Genomic DNA, 19520 nt, shown 5'->3' with positions numbered 1-19520 from the left:
CTTAACTTAACTTATGGCTAGGGTAAATAATGTGTAAAATGAATGGACTTATTAAAGGCAGAAATTAAAACAAGGCTACTTAGTACAGTATACAGGCTCAAATTGAAATTCTTAGTTTAGTAGTGTAGATGTCACAAGAAAGTATGTTATTATTTGGTATTATGGCAGTTAATTCCTACAGTTCTTTATTATTAATTTTTTCTTCATTATGTTCCTTTAAAATAATGACAGTAATATCACGTGTTCCTGACAATACCATCAAATTCACAGTAGTATTTTACAGTAGGACGTAGATTAAGTGAAAATAAAGGGCAACAAAGTACTGGAGATCTTCCTTGGGTCTCTGGTCTCCATAGGTAAAGACAAAGGGAGCAGATCCTTTGCAGATCACAGGGTGGAAGTCTTGGCCTCGAGGGGTATGGATCTGCTTCGTCTATGAATGTACATTTCCTGAGAAGCATATCCCAGACTTGGATATTTGTTTAATTTTGTCTCCTTCACTTGAGTTCTGTTGAATCTATAGCTAAATGTCTATACCTAAATTAAAGCATTACATAGCTTTTCAGTGCAAAATGATTATATTTTAAATAAAAAAATAGTGCTTTAACTTTTCAAAGCTCTAGACATTCAGATATTTTATTACTGAAATTCTTAAATCAGCACTGCATTATTTAACGAAGTATATTAGTGCATTTAGTGAACAAAAACAGTCCCTGAAAACTTGTCTGGCTTAACTTATCTCTTCATTTTTCTCCCAGGTGATTTATATTCCTTAGTCCTGTATATGTTTTTACAACAGCAATGCTAGTTTCATAAGTATGAAACTTAAATGTATTTAAAAAAATTAATTTAGTTATGCCTTGTACTAAGTATAGAGATACTTAAACACAGGAAATTTAAAAAACAATTCTACTTTTTAGCAACTTAAGGATTTGTTTCACAGCATTGTAACAGTATCTGTAATAAACTTGGTGCTTCTAATCTAGATAGCTGTTCCTGAGACAACTGAGGCACAAGTGTTTTTGAAGCAGGGAGATGCATGGATGCCTGATTCAAAATGAAAGACTCTATTTCCGGTAAGAACAACTATCCACACTTATTTCCAACACATGATGATAGCAAATGAAATGTAGATTTGTAGAATATTATATATAAATTGCATAGAATTCTTCAGATTGTATGTGTGCAGTAAAAAAGTGAGTTCTTCCAGAGAACACTGTCAGAGTAACAAAAGTATTTGTGATTCATGTGTCATGTGCTCTACCAATGTTAAAACCTTAGTTTAAGAACAAAAAATAGTTACACGTATCTGTACTGTGTGATGGGCTACTTACAGCTTTATTGTGGAAACCTCTCCTTATATCTGTCATTTCATGGATGCAGGTTTCTTGCTGAAAAGGCTTGCTGCCAGATTTTAATTAATTTAATTTACAAAAAGTGAAAGTGGTTCTGAGCATTCAGGAGTCATCACCTGGAGAGTTAGAATTAATTATCCTGTTATAGTATGTAGTGCTTTCTCCCAGAGTATGACCTTTAAAGCTGCTTGCACTTCCTTCTGGGTTGTATAAGGAAGAGAGTAAGGTCAGAAGCTAAACCAAGTGCTTGCTTGGGGGAGTCCATTTGTAGCTTCTGACCTGGTGCGGACAGTTTGAGCTCACATTTACTTATATACCCTTAAGGTACCAGTGCAAGATAATAAATCTGCTGTCTGTGAACCTAAGGAGAACAAATGAAACTAATAATAAGATGAGCTCATAATAAATATAAAACGTAGGGTATAAAGGACAGGGTAGACTATTTCCTAAACTGGATATCTCAACCCATTTCAGTGAATAACTGCACAAATAAACTGTTATTCATTTTGAAGGTTAAGCTAAAATAATACCTTTAAAACACTTGAGTAAAGTTTAAATGCAATCTACTATTTACAATAAAGCATTCCCAGTGTTAGATTCAACTCCTTCCCAAATTGATTATATTCTCTTTTGAGCAGAACTAAATTTCAAGCACCTAATTCAAGAAGAGTCATCCATCTTCCTTTCTGCTAGCCAGACAGCTCGATATTCCAGTTTCTTTAGAAAGTCTAACTTGCCAATTGAATAGATTTTTTTTGTCTTCAGCAATACAGGCTCTCTTTGCGTAGTTCCAAGTCTGCTTAGTATCTTGTTTGTGACAGACATTCATTTTGCAAACAAACTCATATATGCATCAGAAATGAGAAAGAAGTATAATTTAAAAGACAAATGCTGTTTTACTTATAATTTTAAAGATCTCTAAAGATTAATAAAGATTTTATTTAAAGATTTAGAGATATTTTATACATATTCTAAAGACAAAAAGCAATTATTGTTACCTGGGAATATATATTATGATTTCATATTATTTTAATTTATTGATTTTGCCTTTTTTTTAAAAAAAATCAGTAATAAATAACTAGATATTATGGTCATGAATCTCACTAGGAATACATGCAGCTACTTCTTTAGAAAATGCTGATATCTTATGTTTTAAGAAACACCACTCTTCTTACATGACCCTCGAATAATGATACTTCATATTGCAGAGCAAATCAAGCAGAGAAGTGATCAGGAGTTAACCAAGTAACTTCAAATCACAAAATTGTTTGGCATTGATGGATTGAATCCATCAGTGATGTCAATCATAAGACTAGTACAACGTGGCTTTTGCAATGAACTTGGCAAGGGTACATTGTTTTCTGTCCAAACACAACAGGCAAGGAAGAAATGCTGTTTTCAAATCCCTAAGTGATCTAACTCTATATTTTTCACAGCTAAAAATGGACATTTCTGTTGGCATTTATGTTCATTACTGTCACTAGTTATGAACCAAATGCATCCTGGCAGTGGCTTAAAAAAAAAAAAAAAAAAAAGACAACTCAATAAGCAATCACCTTTACTATTAGCACTTTAAATTTATAGACTTTATTTGTGCAAGGATGTCCCAACTCCTAATGTGATCAGCATTTTCCCAGAGAAGGTGAAAAGACCACCTTTGAATTTCTGATCTAGTACAAAATGCACAACAGAAGTCATATAACCTCTGTGGTGCTTCAGGTGTAAAACTGCCCTGTGTAATGGTTGGAGTCTAGCATCGCAGCTCCCAAGAACTGAAACACAGCTGTGGAACACTACTCAGCCAACTGTGGCCTTACAATAAGAGTGTTGTAATTAAGGCAGGGGTGGAATTTCAACTTTGAACATGTATTTTTTCATTGCTGATACCATTCTTCCAAAAGCTTCCGTCAGGTTTAAAATTTCTCACATTGTTCAGCCATGTTCAAATGTCAATATAAAACCATTTCTGATCTGCCAGGAATTACAGTGATATTTGACTTAGATCACCAGAACCACCAGTTGTGTTTTTTTTTGTTTTGTTTTGTTTTGTTTTGTTTTGTTTTGTTTTTCTTTTGAGGAATGGTCCAGAGACATCAAGGATTACACTAGTGGTGAGTGAATGTTCAAAACTGAAACTGTCACATCTTAACAATGCTCATTCAGGGTAAGCTTGAGGGTAGGACTTAGAAAGTCGGAGGTAAGCACAAACTGAGACAACTCAACAGAATTCAAGAAAGGCTTCTGTAGGTACATCTGTAAAAATAGGAAGAATGGCAAAATTGTGGGCCCTCCCTGGAAGGAAATGGGAGATCTGGTCACCTGGAATATGGACAAGGCTGAAGTACTCAATGACTTTTTTGCCTCAGCCTTCACTAGCAAGAACTCCAGCCACATAGCCTGGGCTCCAGAAGGCAAAGGAAGGACCAGGGAGAATGAAGAAAAACACACTGTAGAAGATCAGGTTCGAGACCATCTGAGGAACCTGAAGGTTCACAAGTCCATGGGACCTGAAGAGATACACCTGTGGGTCCTGAAGGAATTGGTGCACACAGACAGAGGGACTGAGTGCACCCTCAGCAAGTTTGTCGATGACGCTGAGCTCTGTGGTGTGGTTGACGCACCACAGGGAAGGGAAGGGACACCATCCAGAGGGACCTGGGCAGGCTCCAGAGGTGGGCCTGTGTAAGTCTTGTGAGGCTCAACAAGGCCAAGTGCAAGGTCCTGCACCTGGGATGGGGCAATCCCAAGCCCAAATCCAGGCTGGGTGGAGAATGGACTGAGAGCAGCTCTGAGGAGAAGGACCTGGGGGAGTTGGTGGGTGAGAAGCTTGATGAGAGCCAGCAACGTGTGCTTGCAGCCCAGAAAGCCACCCGTACCCTGGGCTGCACCAACAGCAGGGTGGGCAGCAGGGCGAGGGAGGGGATTGTCCCCCTCTGCTCTGCTCCTGTGAGACCCCACCTGGAGCCTGCATTCAGCTCTGGGCCCCAGCACAAGACAGATGTGGAATTATTTGAATGAGTCCAGAGGAGGGCCAAGAAGATGATCAAAGGGCTGGAGAACCTCTGTTATGGAGGCAGGCTGAGGGAGCTGGGGGTGTTTGGCCTGGAGAGGAGCAGGCTCTGTGCCTAGAAGCCTGGGCTGGGGGCAGGGGGCCAGTCCATGGAGGGGGGTTTTAAGGGCCCTTCTAACATAAACCATGCTCTGAATCTGTGAAACAGGAAGAAGTTCAGTAGGAAGCAATTCAAGGTCATTCATTTGGGGAGTAAAAATAATTTCAGGTGGAATTTAGAAGGGATGGAGAAGGAGGAGCGGAGTTCAAATGCACAAGTGGTATTGCATGATGACTCTGAGTCACTAATGAGATACAAGGCTAAAAAAGGTAAATGAATCTTAGAGCTCTGTCAAACATGACCAAAGGTGTAATAATGTGCAGTTAGACCTCATTAGCTTGAGAAGTGATATGGATGCAGGGTGAGGAAAGAGCCTTTTAAACTGAAAACTTGTGCTGGTGAAAGAACAAAAGGTTTAACATTGGTGATGGCTACATTAAAGCTAGACGTCAGAGTAAGCTTTCTGTACCCTAGGGCACTGGGATCCCAGAACAACCTTCTAATCAGAAAAAGGAGAGCAAAACGAATAATTACGTTGCTGGGTGAGTAGCTCAGTCTATAGAAGCAATTATCTGATGTGATCTTGCAGTAAGCCTAACGAGCCAGGAAGGAGTCCTGCTCAGTTCCAATCCCTAATGCCTGGAGCTGGGTATTGTATTGGAGAAACACATCCCCTGTGTGGGGAGATACCACCTTTGTCCTGTGTGCCCTAAAGACCTGCCCAGTTATTCTGCAGGGACAGTGATGCTCTTTCTCCCTTTGTTATCTATTCTCTTGAAAGCCTAGGGCTCATCCTGAGCTCTACAAAAGGTTGACCTGCAGCACACAAACAATTATGCCGGTAAAACCAAGGCTTAGAAATATGTAGATACCCATGTCCCTGTATATATAGCCATTTCTATGCCTTTCATGTTTAACATATGTTATTGTGCCTAAGTTTTAAAGAGTACTGTATTATGATTTTAAAATATTGTTTAAAGTACGTCAACAATTATGGTTCCAATCTTCAAAAATTTTGCCTTGAATAACTTTGATTTTTTTACACATTTTATGCTTTAGGTCTTTTTTTTTTTTTTTAAGTAAAGACAATTTGTCTTTCTTGCTGCACTCACATGTGTGCCTTTTCAATGGCATCACCTCCATTTGCATGTGAAGGCTGAAAAATATTAGCATTCTACCAAAAAAAAAAAAAAAAAAGATTTAGAGAAGCATGTAATCCTTCTGTTTGATAGTAAAACAATGATGCTGAACATGTACAAAAATATCTGTTTTTATTCTTATCCAGGACCGGTTGCTTGATGATGCGGAGTAAGTGCTTCTCGCTGCTTGAAGCAAGCAGCAAGATTATCCCACGCCTCACCCCTCACACACAGGAAGAAAAAATAGACCCGTAATCCAGCCAAAACTTATAATGTCACACACGGTTCTATCACCTGCTCTAGGAAACAACGCGGGCCTTTCATTTAATATTGGAATAAGGTTACTGAAAACAAAACTGACTATAAAACTGCCACCTGTTACATGTGTTGCACTGAGTGCAGTAATCAACTCAATGACCCTGCAAAGGAGTTGTAGATTTGCAGAAAGGAAAAATTTAAACTTAATATTGCTTGATACAAGTGAATTGCATTATGGATTGGTGTTTTTTTTGTTAGCACTGAAGGTTGAACTCATCCTGTTTGTTGATTAAAAGGTAAGAGTAAAGACAAGGTAGTTTTGCTGAACTGGACCATGTGGCTTTACTGATACGGCAGGTTAATTTGTAATTATAATATAACCATGGTGATACAGTGCAGAAAGTTTTTCCTTAGCATCATAACCAGGGAGGTTAAGAAATGGCTGCAATTTGAACAGGCAAGGTAGGTAGAATAACTTGTGACAAGCATATGTAAGGAAGTTTTTATTTAGAACTTAACTCAGGGTGATATTTTGGGAGATCACGGCATATTGTGTTTTTGTTTTTGTTTTGGTGATTACTTTTGGTTGGGAACAAAGAAATGTGCTTTTAGATTTCTCTTTCTGTTTATATAATCTAGAAACATAGTAACTTCAAAATGATTGTTTAGAATGAAATGGATATAAGAAAAGGAAGGGTTACCTAGACTGCAACTAATTTGACATGTACCATGTCATTAGCTATGAACTAAAATTTTCCGTGACACTTTCTATCTTTCCTTTTGGAGGAAGTTAATTATATTTAAAGATGATAAACACCAATCTGATTTTCTTCCAGTGTTTTTTTTTTAAACCACGTGGCTTTAAGTATTTATAAAATACATCTGGAAGAACCAGATTAGAAAACATATGAAACTTTTCCAGAATTTATTCTAAGCAGCAATTTAATTTAATTTAACAAAATAGAAAACTGAATACAAGCTGTCTGTATCACTAATCCTGTTTGTGAATTTTTCTTAACAAACCCTGAAATGTGCATTATAATCCCTTTAAATTTGATTTCTGTTTTAAAGGCATTCTATGCAGTCAATAGAAAAGCTGGCATTCACTTCAAATAAAAACTTTAGCAGGTTCTTGAAATCATAATTTCTTACATTTTAAAATACAGCAAAAATGTTTCCACTGATGTCTGTGGAGCAACACTGGGGTCGTCGGCCATTTGAATCAGTCTGCAAAAAATCAACCCCTAGAATAACATTTCATTACTCTTCTATTTCAATAAAACCCTTTACGAGTCTACAAGATCCATACAGATGGTACTAATTATGTCTTGTTCTTTTTAAGATTTTTTTTTTTCTTCTAGATTTATTTGTCCACATATCAGCAAAACACAGAACACTCTTATATGTAACGTCTGCTCATTTAAGCATAAAATCATCTTAGGACAAGTAATTCTTTAATTATTGCATACGCTATATCATTGGTAATACAATTTAGGGGGGAAAAAAGTTAAGCAAGCAGCAGCTAGTTATTAATAAATCACAGGGTCTTGTGTCAAATACACCCTGGTACAGAACAAGTAACACTACTTAAAAGCTGCTTGGGAACACAGATAGCAGCTAACCTTTCTATGTCATATGTGTGTGCTTATTTTCAAGGATTGAACATGTTTGGAGTAAAGGAAGAGCTCTGTCGTTGGCTGAACTGAGACCTGGGCGCATTGGCTGCTAACAGTGGTGGTAAATCTGGGGATTAAAATTGATCTTCTGGTGTTAGAGAGAAATCAGTAACTGTCATAATCAGCAACAGTTAATTACAAGTTAAAAGCTTTGGTGGCTCTTAAGCATGTAAAGAGTAATGTGAGCAGGAAGGGACAACATCACCCAAATATATGACTTTTTCCCCACCTGTCACAGCTGGTGGCTTGGTGCTTTCTCCTGTGAAGAGAAACTGCCCCAAGAGCAGATGGACAGGAGGGAAATTAAGTTAACCTGAAGAGAAGTCACTGTCACCAGCTAAGCACTGGTTTGCCTGCCACAGCAGGCTCTTTGTGTTCCCGCGGGATTTCTGGACATTACCAAGGCTTTACTGGCATGGTCTCACAAAGCACACAACAAGAAGGCACTACGTGCAGGTCTTTGAAGAGACCTCCATGGTAAGGTAACCTTTGGATATCTGCTCTGTGGCTTTTCTGATTATCCTGTGACTACACAGGACTTGGACGGAAGCAACATTCACTGGAACAGGCTGCCCAGAGAGGCTGTGGATGCCCCATCCCTGGAGGTGTTCAGGACCAGGTTAGATGAGGCCCTGAGCAACCTGTTCTAGTGGGTGGCATCTCTGCCCATGGCAGGGGGTTGGAACCCGATGGTCTTTGAGGTCCCTTCCAACCCAAACCATTCCTTGATTCTATGATCTCAGTCCTGTACAGGAGTTACTGAGTGCTTCATTCAATTGTGCATGTTCCGTTTATATTTCCTTCACATCTCATATTTTATATGCTCTCTAGGGATGTGTAATATATGTAGAATTTGTAATTATTTTATAATTTGCTCTTATTTCTCACTATCCAGCTCTATTTCGACTGGACATACATTAATTTTGGTCATGTCGAGTGTGTTTTGCCTGAGACAGTAACTGGTAAGTGATTTCCTTGTCTTTATCTCAAACCACAGCTTATTTTATCCCTCTGTCCTGCTGACAGCTGACCAGCCAGCCAAGCTCAACTCACCATGGTTGAGTAGTAATTGTGGAGCACATCCAGCTTACAGAACATGTGTTGCTGAGAACAAAAAATAATAATAAAAAAAAAATAAAAAGCCTACAGTTTTCCAGAAGTAGGATGGATATTGTTAACACATTTTATTAGTGCTTTCAAAGCCTGACTAAAGTAATTCTGATGTTTATGGAGTCAGCGTTAAGTGGTTTGGTGTCTAATGCTGTGAAATAACCCTATAGCTGAGCAATAAGAGCACATCCATGCTGAATGCAAGGGCTCAAATGTGGACTCTTCCGTTTGGTTGTGCACACTGAAATCGAAGGTGGTCAGAGAGATGCAACAAACTGGTCTGGGAAACAAACATCAATAGTGCTGTGTTCCTTTGCAACAGTCTCACACAGGTCAGGATGCAAAAGATTTGACGGGTTATGTGCCAGACTAAATGATCTAAGATTTCAAATGGTCTTGGTATAAAATTGGAGAGCAGTACTTGTCGTAACAGGGCTATGGAATTAAATCTGAATGCAGCGTATGGCAATCAATTAGTGGCAGTGATAAAAATACTATTTCCTCAGTTACAGTGAGAGTGGATGATGCAGCAAAGCAGAAGTAGAAGGCTGATGCGAGAGTAGGAGAAGGGAAAAAATAACTTATTTGGCAAAGGTAGGGAAGATGTCACATGAAATGTTTAGAAAAGAGGATGATTATTATGTGCTTGATCAACTATAAGAAGTGATGTTAAAAAAGCTGGTCTTGTTTTAAAATCTTATTGATGTGAATTTGAAACTGGTTTGATAGCCTCTCTTTAACTGGCAGGATGTAGATTGCTGCTTCATGGGAAATGGAGTGCAATTAGTAACTTTACACAGCTGCAGGCAGTAGTCAGCCGTAACTTTGGGGCATTTCTGATTTCAGCTCCGTGTGAAACAATATTGTAATGTGTAGTAGCCTTGCTGGTACAAAATTCCCCATAGGTCTGTCTCCACACAATAACTGTTTTTTGCAGTCAATGCTGTTTCTCTCACATCATCTTTGGCAAGGACCACTTGGGGTTTTCCCTTGCACTGGAGTCTGGGGAATGGTTTGTTTCCTTGGAGCATCTGGAAATTTCATCTGAAAAACTCTTTGTCAGGGCCTAGGGACCTGACAATGCCTTTGATCTCCTGGTTTTCTGTAGCACGACAGCTTTTGTAGCTCTTGGTCTTTTTGTGGGCCTCAGGTGTGTCTCCCCACAATGATTTGCACAGCATTTTTGACCCTTTGTAGGTAGGTTAAAGGCATATCCTACAAACCGTTCTGGATTGAATGTCTGTCAAACGGTTTTAAGTGGATCCTGTGACTGATAGCCCAGAGAGTCCCAACCAGCCCTGCTTTCTTAAACTTTGAGGAGCATTCAGAATGAGACTTAACAGAACGTAAATATTCATATCAATATCTTGGCAAAAAATAAAAATAATTTAAAAATCTAGAACAAACCAAAATTGTTGTTCTCTTCTGTCACAAAGAGAAAACAATCCTACAACAATCTGCATTCATAAGCTTTCAGTTTATCTTACTTGTATTAATATGCCCACAGATGTGATGTATGTAAATGAAGTAAATATTGATTTATAAACTTTTCAGAGTTTTAATTATATGGAGAAGCCATTATGCAATTAATATGTGCTAAAAATGATAATTTACTTAATCTGCAGGTTATTTTGAGTTGAGCAGAGACAAAAAGCAATGTCAGATCCTGCCCACTTGTTTCTTTCTTTGCATATTTCACTAGTAAGGTTCACAGTTTGGAGCCCAGGGATGTTCATGGTTTGACTGATACCTACAGTTTCTTTTTACCTTGTCTGATTGACAGTATTAGACAACATGAGATGCAATGGTTTGTATTGACCAACTCTGAGATAGCTACCCTGATGTCTTCAGTTAGACTTCCCCCCTTTACCAACTCCCTGTCAATAACACGACATCTGCTTCCATGAATTCAGTTATTCTTCAACTGATTTATAGTGTATAAAATTGTAAAAACTGCCTCAGCACAGTTGGGGTGCAGTGAACTGCAGATCAAGAGCTGGAATTAGGAAGGAAGGCAGGGACTTAGTAAACTTATCTTTGTGGAATCAAAACTCTTTTTTTGGTTTTCATTCTATAACACAACAACAGCCTCCTTGATAACTTCAAAACATACCTCTTTTAACTCTGCTGATTTTATATAATTAATCCGTGTTCTGTATTTTAAATAAACATCCTGCAACTACAGCCACTGGTAGTCTATGAACTATTTTGAAGCAGTTAGGTCAAAGACTTTCATCATGTCTAACTCAAGTGCATAGATAGGTTATTTTTGTTAATTTTAGTATTTTCTTCATCGCAAGCTTCATAAAACACTAATTTTGTTTGATTTAAGTCCTCAGCCTTTGACTTCAGATGTGGATGAGGGCTAGGGCAGAGGCAGTGAATGTTCCGCAGCCCCATTCTGCATTCTTCTTCCTGTGGGGTGAGTTATTTTAGCCACTGCTGAAGTACTGCTCTTCAGTGTGTGGTTACTTAGTGCTTAATCCGGATTAACAAACTAGACAGCTTTGTGTTTCCTCTTGAAGGAAACTCTAATAGGCTTGGTGGCACAGTAAGAGAGGGGAGATAAATATTTGTAGAGCTAAGTACAGAACACAGGTAATCGTGCCAGCACATAGCCCCAAACTATGTGACAAGGCTTCAAAGGTGACAAATCCAGGAGGAACTCAAGATTAGCTCAGGAACTTGGAATGCAAAGAATGACCAAAAAAAATCAATTCAGAGAGTAGGAGCAAAAAGAGCAAAGTTGATCAATTAAAGAAAATAAATAAACCAAAAAAAAAAAAAAAAAAAAAAAAAAAAAAGCTTTTTTGAGCAGCGGACCTTTGGGATAAAAAGGATAGGATTTAGTCAAACGGGTGGTGGAACAAGAGGCTTCATGTTCCTTTCTATCTCACAGGTATCAGCTCAGCAGTTTGGCAGTTTGTGTTGGAGATATCTCTCTTGCTAGCTCTTTAAATCATTACCAGATATGCTTTCAATTCTAGGTTTATAAAGAAACTGATATGAGTTTGGGATACTTAACCTTTGCTGATTCTACAATTCTTTTTTCTTTATTTAATCCTCAGAGTTGAATATACTCATGTGAGATGTTGGACTCTGAACATTGCCTGTTAAAATAATGCACCCAATAATTTTAGGTTGTTTTTCTCTAATATACCTTATGTAAAAGAGATTTAACGTTTGTAAATTTAATAGCGTACCTTCACAGAAACGAAAATGGATTGATGGATTATCTAAATTGTGGCAATTGTTTAAAAGGTCATGAGTTATAGCATTTAGAGACATACCATTTTATTTGTCTGGGTGGCTTTCATTAACATAGACCAAATATGTTCTGTGTAGCTAGCAAAACAAAAACACTGCATTTAAGAACTTTTACACATTACTCAGTAGCTTTGGGTAAATGTGATACAGTGTAAGACTGCATGTACTGTGGTGTAAGGAGGGTACTTATGGTGGTTCGTGGCAAAGGGAAGCTGCCTTTACCGAGGGTGTTTTGTTTCTGTTTTACCTGGCCATGTCTAAGGCAAGTAGTAAAAGTCCAGATAGATTCTGATGCAGTTCGTTTCAGCATCTTCATGAAGGCAATGATGATTCTTACTTAACCCAGGTCATTGTATCCATCGTCCTGGTCCCTAAAGAACCAAAATAACCTGCATTTCTTCTGTATGGAATTTGTGTTTTCCAGTGACTTGCCTTTGTAGCCCACAGATAAACGTACTTGAAGCTTAAAAACTCCTTCTCTTGCTCTTTTTATTTTTTATTTTTATTTTTATGGTCTCTCACCCATAAGCAAACAAACATTTATCATGGACAGCACCCACAGAGAATAATATAACATAGCCTTAGATAAAATAACCTGTGTACAAAGTACTGATCTGTTTACTACAGAAGCAGACAATCCAATAAACTCTATCTTATGTTGAACAACTGGACAGATTTTTTTTTCTTCATTAAGAAGGCGGTAAACACTCTTGTTCCTTTTATCATGCGTTACGGGGTAGTGGTGTGCAATATGAAACATTTCAGTGGAGTTCTTGGAAACCTGCAACTCCAAACAAATGGCTTCTTATCTTCCTCATTTGTCATACTGCAGCAGTTCTAAAATAATCATATATTTAACAGGCACTTACTGTACTTCTAAATGCAGATATGAAAGCTACTAGCTGTGTATTTGATTGATACTGATATTTTTGCAACAACTTTTATGTGAAATGGTAGAGATTATTAAGGGATTATAAATTATATTAAAACAGACAAGGGGGAGAAAAGCAACTTTGAGGGAATTGCATTTAATTCATATGACAAATACTTGCTTTCTACTAAAAATGTGTTGTTTGTGGCATAAGAAGTCCACATTTAAGATGTCTTCATCTATTGTTCTTTGAAATATTTACCAAAAAGCTTTCTCAGGTAAATGACAGGCTGTAGGGATGTCACTGACAAATGTTGCATTGCCTCTTTCATGTTTGGTATTCACCAAGGGTTCAGCAGCCTTCAGTAGAATTGCTCTTGTAATGCAAGGATAGAATTGTTTTTAACAAAAATATAGAACAGAGTGGTGTAATAAAAAGTAAAGCAGCACCCAGAGCTCGTCAAGTATTCTGCTTTGCTGCCCAGAGTCTCACATGGAAAAGAGCACACCAAAGAGAGCCAGCCACTGGTTAGCAATGCGTGTAGTAAAGATTACAGTGATTTGGGATTTCGCTGAATTTTATTTCAGTTCTCCCTTTTTCTTCAATTCTTGGGCTTGTTCTTTATTGGAATAATAAGTTGTTCCAGTTAATACTGACAGTATTTTTTTTCTACAAGTTTCAGTATCTAGGCCCAATATTTTATGATGTGTATATGCCTGTGTATTACTCTTTGCAAGATTTTATTTTAGAGAGCAGAACAAAAAAAAAAAGAAAAAAAAAAAGATTACTTGGTTCAAATGACTAATTTATCCTGCTAATAGTATTTTCCAATTAAAAAAAAAATGAAAAAAGAAAAATGGAGCCAGCACTATGACTACAATATTAAAGGGCTAAGTGGAAAGTGTAAACACAAATATGAATCTCCAATACCCAATATAACCTATAATGTGAGACATTAAAAAGGTGGCTGTAGAGAAGCAGTGGTATTGCAAAATGCATGTATTTTGAGTCGAGCGAGATCTGCCAAACTTCTCGATACCCTTAGGCTAAACAAAGTTATGAAGCAAGGATGTCTTTCTGCCCGGAGAATCTCTGAATTATGGGTCTGCATTGTCTGTGGAGCCTGCCTAATGTATGGGAAGAGGCACTGCCAGAGAATGATTTCAAAAAAGCAATTAGCAGCTTAGCAAATACTTGCCCTGGATCTCTGGATAACCTCCTGGAGAGGTCTGGCTCCCCTGACTAAACAGTGATGCTGGCCAGAAGCTTCTCCCATGGGGACAGTCAACCAAACTGGCTGCCACCAGGGAAATAAATCTGCATGCGTGTGCCTGCAGGCGTGGGGTCCAGCAGCCCACCAAGTACCATTGTGAAAATGCTGCAGTGCATCTCTCTGCCATGATCACACTTGGCCTTTCTCAAATTAAGGTTCCACCTGTGTATCCTTTGCAATATTTGGGGTGTTCTCGAAGAAAGATATAACTTTTTTTTTTTTTCCTTCATATTTTAATCAGATTTTCAAAGCTAGTTTTATTACTTTTTATTACATTGTTTTTTCCTCTGCAGTTCCAATTAACAGAGAATGGGGATTCCAAAAGTAAAGGATCCAATTTCTTTTTGCCTCTTAGCCATTTAGCTATTCAGACTGAAAGGAATAAGAGTTTGACCAGTTTTCTGTAAGTAAAAAAGAATGATGGACTGCTGCATCATGACAGCAATGCTAATTACAGATAGGGTAGGGAAAGGGGTCTTGTCAAATTAGTCTCAGTTACATGAATTTTAATTTTTCATTTCTGTAGAACAGCGTAATGCTGGGAGAGGTGTCCTGCAAGAGTATTTCTTTCCATCTGCCACTTGGAAACAAAGCTGACGCTCTTCAGGAGTGCTTGGGTCGGGACTAATCTCTCAGTGATACTGCAATATTGCTAGGTGGTTTTAATATGTGATTAGCAGAATGGAGGATTAGAAAGAACCGTCTTTCATTATCTCTGTTGCCTGTGTACTCCTGCTGTTACATATACAAACATGTGTATTGCACATATATAAGGCCTCAGGTCCTGCTAGGGTCTGTAGAAAAATGTGATCACAGTCTGTCATCAATGAAGGGTTTAAATACCAAAAATAAATGTAATAAAATATAAGTCTGTGCCACACATTAAAATCAGACTAAAATATCCATACTGGGATACATTAAAATTTTTGATTATATGTTATTATTAGAGGTAACATTATAGATTTAATTCTAAAATTATTAAGACAGCAGCAACATAGTACAGACATAGCATTAGTAATTAGCTTTTAGGCTTGCTTATATATATATATATATTCCCTCTTTATATAATTTGTGAGGGACATAGATTATTCTGAGGCTCTGGAGATCTTATGATCAATGCAGATAGAGCTAGATGGAGCCTTAGGAGGTCAGGTAGTTCAGCCCCCTGCCCCAGCTGGAGCAATTATATCTAAACCATGCCTGACAGTTAATTAGCAAGCCTGTTCTTAAACCCTCCTGTGATTGAGATTCCACTCTCCCTTGGCAATTGATTTCGATGCTGAACTATCTTGACAGCTAGAAAGATTTCCCTACTGTCTAAACTGAATTTCCCTTGCTGCAGTTTAACCCTTCTTGTCCTATCCTGTGAAGAATAGTTTTGTTCCTTCTCCATGACAGCAACCTTTAGCATAATCAAAAACTGCTATCACGGAGGGTTCACATCATTTTATAATTAAAAATAAATAAATAAATGAATCCCAGATTCTCCATTCTTTTCTTGCAGTTCATGCTTTCGTGCTTGCTGATTTTCCTCGTGGTGCTCTCTGAATAACCCGGCTCCTCTCCGTGATGACACTGGCCTGCTCTGAAGAACTTCGAGTCGTCGTGGCTGTCCTCGCCTGGCACTGTGCTTGGGGTGGGGATTGCTGGAGCCCCGTGCTGAGCTGGGGCACCCACACGGTCTCTGCAGATCTGTGCCTCTGCGCCACATTTCTCTTTGCAGAGCCACTTGCCAGCTTTCTTGGAGCACTTCGATATTATAGATGAAAGGTACGCTGAGAATTGTTGGAGTTTTTCTCTTACAAAACTATAGATCTGTAATTTACATCATTTAAAGTGACAAGTACAAATCAATCCACACAGCATATATGTTTAAAATGTTCCCGTTTTATTATTTTATATAGCTAGGGCATATTTTAAATCCATTTACTAGGACAAAATGTAGGCAGTTAGACAGCACCGGTCCCAGCCTCTGATTCTGCCACATGAAAAGGTGTGGTAGGTCAAGTCTGTTTAAGTAGGACCTTGACATGGTGAGGCTGATTGCTTTAATAGCACAGTTTTGGTTTGTGGCTTTTCCTCCTGGGCTCTTTGTTGAGACTTGAGGACCTCTCTTTAGCTGTCTGTGGAGCTCAGGTTTTACAATGACCTGCTGCAAGCTCGCAGAGGGCAGTGGCAATGCATTTCAGTGATGCTTTTGAGCCCCATCCATTGCTAATTCAGTAAATCAGCTCTGGCACATTTGTTTCATTTGGAATTGAGCAATCCTTGCAGAGCAGGCAAAGAAGCAAATAAGTAGCCCTGACATTTTGCTTCTGACATCTTCAGAGATTTCTTAGGATGAAAAAGTAGATTAAAACCATCTCAGGCCAAAGTGAGGGCTATCTTTATCACAGAATTTATTTACAATACCTATTTTTCCAGCTTCATTATCTGTTGTGCTAGCAGGAGGAGAAATTCAGACTGTGACCATTAGAGCCCAAACTTCTGATGAGTTGTTCTCAGAAGCTTGTTGTAAACACAGACGGAAGCAGCTGGCCTCAGTGAGCAGGCCACGAGAAGTCAGAATTTTGATGAGAGATGTAGGTTGCTAACGGCTGTGGTGTTTGCATTTTCCAGAGTGATGCAGCTCTTCAAAGAGGTCAGTCAGCATCTGAAGAGTCAGTGTCAGCTAAAGTTCCTCTCAACATCACTAAAGCCTCTGCCGGCAGTTGTAGACTTTTTTGTATATATAACCTAGTTAGACAAATGGATGCAGGGAAGGCAGGGAAGAAGAGGGGAAAGGGAAAATAGCAAAAAATCCTATTCCTCAGTGAAATAACAGAGTAAAGCATTGTTTCACTATACATGTAATTCAAATAATATAATAAAACAAGCTTTTTTATTTTAAATAGATTGCAGGTTATCCTGCTTTATTCATGCATCCAACATGTATTAATAACAAACACATCAATATATTTTAACTTCAGGGGTTCCCAGTCTATCCTTACACATATACATTTTCAACACCTCAGCATAATTAAGCAACCCGATCACATAATGCGTAGTGTTGGGAAAAGTATGAGAGGGCATATGGTACTTGTCTCCAGGAGCAGAGCTCTCCATTGCTTTTGTTGTTCTGTATCACCATCTTAATGCTTTTTTAATGGAGTTTTCAGAGGGTGAGCACTGTCAGCCCATTGTCGGCTCCACTCTGCATAGAGGAATAAGCAGTACATGCTCTGCAGAAACGGGGTAGAAAATTAAAGAAGGATATCATTTAGGGATGGCAGCAAGTTTGCTGATGAAGCGATGGTGCTTTCTGTTCTCAGGCATGACTTCTGCCAGTTTAGCAGTGATGTAGGCTGAAATTATTTTTCATTATGTTCATACCAGTCGGGTGGCTTGCAGTGAGGAAATCCTTTGGTCAAAGTGGTTCCAGAAAAATAGTGAATTAGTTTATAAATAACTGAAATCACTGCATAACTCATGAATCGTTTCAATGATCCCTGTCATTTCTCTTTATATTTTCTCACTAGGTTTTCTCTGATAGGAAAATCAGCACTGACTTCTGAGGCCTCAAGTGCTGTAGAATATTTCACAGGAAGGCCTTATGGAACAAATCTGTTTTTAAATGAAATAATACATCCGTTTTATTTAGTTCCCTGTCCAGCAGATCACTTAAGCTGTTGACTTCTGTTTGACAAGTCACATATTTAAAGTTCTGCTCAAACTAGTGTGTCTTGCTGGAGTGGTGCTGTATTTGGATGAATAGATCTTTGATAAATGAACTGCTGCTTTGTTGTGGGGTTTTCATTGCTTTTCTTTCTATTGTCTCTTGTGTAATAAATCTGCTTGCAATTTTTATTTATTTATTGCTTCCCGAGTGTCATGCCCCTATGTTCATAACGGGGTCTAACAAAATTTAAAAGCCTTTCACATTGCTCATGTAGGAGATCCAGGCATGTGGAAGATGGATTTACAGAAGCAGGTAGAGGTGAGAATTTCAGGGCACAGCTGTCTCACCAAGAACAATAAGTGATTACGTTTGTTTGATTACAAAGTGAAGAGGTGTGAGAGAGCGAATGGATTGCTTTTAATAGCTCCAAGTGATATTTCTGGATGACACTTTAGAATAAGTCACTGCACAAGCTAGCTTTGGTAGCAGAAAACCACAGGTTTATTAAACAAGCCCAACACACATACGGACAGACATATCCATAATTCTATGCAAGCTGTGACTGGAGAATACAGGAAGACCCCATTGCTGTTGAGTGATAATTCTGACATGTAATTCACTTGTTTGGGCCATTGTCTGTAGCTGAGATGGCTTTAATCTGAATGTAAAAATGTCCATCTCAGAGTGCCATCAACTTCACTACAAGTTGTTGGTGCTGTGAGGCAGAGCAAGAGAGAAGAATATAATTAATTAGAATTTGGATTAGAAGATGAAGCAATGTAAAAGCATTAAACAGGGCTTTATTTACAGACTGTACATCAACTACACAGACAAAATAGGTTTAAGCAACGCTAGAATAAATTTATCTGTTCTGAATTTAGCTGTTAAAATGAATTTATCTGTTCTTTTAAAATTATTTTGGACATTATCTACCCAATGTCTGTATAAAAGCATATTGCTCTTATACTAATGAACAGATGGAAATTCCGTGGCTAGGCATCCGCCCCCGCAAAGGAGAGCGGATGGAGGGGAGACAGTAAGTGAAGCAGTGCTGCAGAGCATAGATAACAAACTATTCTGCATGTTCCCTGCAGACAGGAGAGGAAGTGGTGGATTGAAATTGCAACAGGAGTGCTTGGCTTTAGGGAAGCTCGAACAATGGGGATAGTTACGCACATGTGTGGGCTGATTAGAGACAGCAGAGGGGATGGAGTGTCTTCAGGTAGGGACCTAGATGAGGTGGTCTCAAGACCAGCTTTCTTCTAGTGGTAGCTCTGGGATGGAATCCCTTGGGTCAGAACTGCTGCAGGACCTATTCAGAGAGCATGCAAGTACGTGCACACGTGTATGAATGTAAGCATAAGTGGGATAGAGTTGAGTTTTAGAAATGAAATTGCATTTATTTCTTTCATAATATTAAGTTTATGGACTTATTTCATGTTTCTACCATTTACTTGTGTTTATAGTTACATTAAGTAGAGGAGTCTACCCTTCTCCCCCAGAAGACTCCTCTCTCAACAACAAAAAGCTTCTACCATAACTTCAGTGCAACATGAAGCTTTAGAAATGCTGCTGGGTTAAGGTTTGGAGACTATTTCATATGTATGTAGCTCAAATGTGTCATGAGTACAGGCACAGCAATGTGGAAGGCCCCACAGACATATTTCAGAGATATCATGAAGTCATGTGGTTGGTGCATAAACATGTTCTATGTTTCCTCTCCCATTTATTTTGGTTTCTGTATCCTTTGAAGAAGTATGTAGGCATGTCTTTCCAATGACATCACATATGCTTTCTGCAAG

The 19520-nt window shown here is 38.5% G+C and overlaps 1 long non-coding RNA gene across 1 annotated transcript; it reads left to right on the top strand.

The window, feature by feature from the left end:
- The first annotated feature begins 994 nt into the window (after nucleotides 1–994).
- On the top strand, nucleotides 995–19089 carry LOC118168929. Its single transcript, XR_004751862.1, has 4 exons — nucleotides 995–1076; nucleotides 4940–5007; nucleotides 5751–5944; nucleotides 15565–19089. It is a non-coding gene; the product is annotated as an uncharacterized LOC118168929 (long non-coding RNA).
- The last annotated feature ends 431 nt before the right edge of the window (nucleotides 19090–19520 follow it).

This window comes from Oxyura jamaicensis, chromosome 6, assembly GCF_011077185.1.
Source record: "Oxyura jamaicensis isolate SHBP4307 breed ruddy duck chromosome 6, BPBGC_Ojam_1.0, whole genome shotgun sequence".
Taxonomy (NCBI): Eukaryota; Metazoa; Chordata; class Aves; order Anseriformes; family Anatidae; genus Oxyura; species Oxyura jamaicensis.
Note: the sequence above shows the minus strand (reverse complement) of the source record. Positions and strands in the feature narration are given on the sequence as shown.